The sequence below is a fragment of the Mytilus trossulus genome, chromosome 12, assembly GCF_036588685.1.
Source record: "Mytilus trossulus isolate FHL-02 chromosome 12, PNRI_Mtr1.1.1.hap1, whole genome shotgun sequence".
NCBI lineage: Eukaryota > Metazoa > Mollusca > Bivalvia > Mytilida > Mytilidae > Mytilus > Mytilus trossulus.
In genome coordinates, this window is record NC_086384.1 from 39,194,253 (window position 1) to 39,197,202 (window position 2,950).

Consider the following 2,950-nt stretch of genomic DNA (forward strand, 5'->3'; position numbering starts at 1 on the left):
ATTCAAAGTCAGTGAATCATAACTGAAGGTACAGGATCAAACAATCCCAATGAGGTGATATATGCCAATACTAATACTATATATAATATTGCCGCAATCATACCACATCTTCTTTTTTTTATATATTATTCAACTGCAAGTCGTTACCTTTAAACAAACCTAATCACAAAACGGGGCGAGCCCAGATAATCTGCATGGAAATTGAATATTCCATTTCTGACCTTGACCTCATTTTTATGGTTCAGTGGTCAAAGTTAAGTTTTTTAGTTTTGGTCTATTATTCTGATACTTTATGCATTAGGTCAACTTTATTTGGTGTATGGTAATATTTTATGATCAATATGTCGGTTACGCAGGTTTTATTTGACCATGACCTCATTTTCACGGTCCATTGCTAAGTTTTAAGTGTTTGTGTTTTGGTCTGTTTTTCTTCATTTATAAGCAATAAGTCAACTATATTTGTTTTATTGAAGAATTGTTAGCTGAACATGTCTGCCTGGCATGGTTCATCTGACCTTGACCTCATTTTCATGGTTCATTGATCAATATTTCATTTTTTTGGTTAATGTTGAGTTTATGTGACAGTTGAATTAAAGCTTTATATTTATGTCTATCAAGATAGTATCAAGGATAAGTAAAGAAGGCGAGACATTTCAGTGTGTGCACTCTTGTTTGTCTTTGTATCAATGTATTTACTTGTAATCTATAACCTATGAATATGTGTAAACTCTTTGTTTTAAAGTTTCGAATTTATCTCATCCAATAAAGTTCCGTTTTATGTTCTTTTGATTTGTACATTGGATACATCAATACACATAAATAGAAATATATTTCTTGTGTATGACTGACTTATGAATAAATGAGGAACATAACTCTTCAATATATAGGAACAGACATGTTAACATTATTCATAACAATGCGTCCAGAGCAACTCCTTTTAGGAATCAGGTATACTATTTCTTCCAATAGCTAGTTTTGTGAATATACTGTCAATCACACAACACTACACAACCAATTTACAGAAAAAAAAGAAATTACTGATAAACCAATTCTTCAATCTTCAGATCTTAAATATTTCAACACTAGGGTAAAATGTGAATTTTTGGTCATCTGATTGGCAATAACATGAATGTTTATGCTATTCTAATCATATTCCTACTACATCATAGCATCTTATAACCCAAGGTCAATTGACATAAATGATGTTTTTGAACAATAGTACTTATGGCTAAACTTAGGCAATAATATTTTTAAAACTTGTTCAAAATTCTACGTTTATGAGATTGGATCCCATACATTGCAGGTGAATAGACTAAATTTAATTAACTAGAATTGTCAGTTCTCTGACGAAAATCTTTGTTCTCTGTGAACTTCCTAAGCTTTTTTTTATTGCTTGAATCCCCTCCCCCTTAAAGATAGAAAACTGAGAACTTGACAGCAACATGTATATCATAAGCTAAACTATAGAAAAAGATAATAGGAGCCTCTAATTCAGTGGTTGTCGTTTGTTTATGTGTTACATATTTGTATTTCGTTATTTTTTTACATAAATAAGGCCGTTGGTTTTCTCGTCTGAATTGTTTTACAATGTCTTATCGGGCCTTTTATAGCTGACTATGCGGTATGGGCTTTCCTCATTGTTGAAGGCCGTACGGTTACCTATAATTGTTAATGTTTGTATCATTTTGGTCTTTTGTGGATATTTGTCTCATTGGCAATAATACAACATCTCCTTTTTTATATGAAATAATCACAAAAACACAAACAATTCTCTTTTTCATTTATTCATTCCTCAGATCACCAATTCTTAAGTATATCCACCACATGATTCCTTGACCCATCACCAGGCATTGTAGATTTCTTCCAGTTTGCATCATATCTTGTCCAACATTGCATGGTTTACAGGATCTGATCTCAGCCATTTGAGATATTCTTTTCTTCCATAGTAATTAAGTCTGTTATTGCATGCATTAGTACACCTTCTTTAGAACTTTTATCCCAGTTAGTAACTCCTGTTTGGGTTATTTTTTCCTCCAAAAGTTTATCTAACTGCTTTCTTAATTTCTGAAAAAAAAACAAATTTAAGTTTTTAAGAAGTTTTATTTTTTCTGTCTCAAATTGCCTTTTTGGGGGTGTTTTGGTACTGGTCTGTTGTTCTATTTTTCAGCTTCCTCCCTCTATAGAAAATTGCCATCATGCTAAAGTCATGAGATCTAAATGTTGCATTAAACTAAAAAAAAACAATTAATTTGAAAGTTATCCACATTCTTCAGGTATCTAAAGGAGAATAATTTTCAACTTTAAAACTGTACTATTATTTAGCACATAATCAAACATTTTTAATATAAAACTAGATATGAATAAAATGGGAGCCATCTCTGTCGTCCCAGCTCTGTCGTCCCAGCTGTGAATAAATTGTGTTAATAAATTTGTGTCTTTACCATAGGACATGGGGTTATCAACTGAAACCAAAGACACTTACCTTAACCAGTACAGCTGTTTCAGCAGGGCACCAGAATCTTACCCAGTTGTCAATTACCACTACATCCTTCATTTCATCATTCTAAAAGAAACAGATTTTTTTTTTTAAATTATGGTATGCGCATTTTCATTACATGTACATGCATGCATGGTTGTGGAGAGGTATTTTGAAATGAAGCAGGATGTATCAATAAAATCCTTATTTTCTTTTCAAAACAAATTTATATACAAGGATGTGTATAAAGTATATGGATGCCCCAATACTATCATTTTCTATGTCTTGTGGACCATACAATTGGGGTCAAAACTCTAATTGGCATTAAATTAAAAATCAGAAAGATCATATCATAGGTAACATGTGTACTTAGTTTCAAGTTGATTGGACTTCAACTTCATCAAACTTCCTTGACGAAATACTTGAACCTGAAGTGGGAGAGACGGAGGGTGGAATGGACAAAGGAACAGATGC

At 32.2% G+C, this 2,950-nt stretch overlaps 1 long non-coding RNA gene across 1 annotated transcript; it reads right to left on the reverse strand.

The window, feature by feature from the left end:
* Nucleotides 1-1,765: 1,765 nt before the first annotated feature.
* LOC134693342 (uncharacterized) lies at nt 1,766-2,573 on the reverse strand. The gene is made up of 2 exons (XR_010102389.1): nt 2,483-2,573; nt 1,766-2,064 (listed from the first exon to the last, which is right to left on the reverse strand). It is a non-coding gene; the product is annotated as an uncharacterized LOC134693342 (long non-coding RNA).
* Between the last annotated feature and the right edge of the window lie 377 nt (nt 2,574-2,950).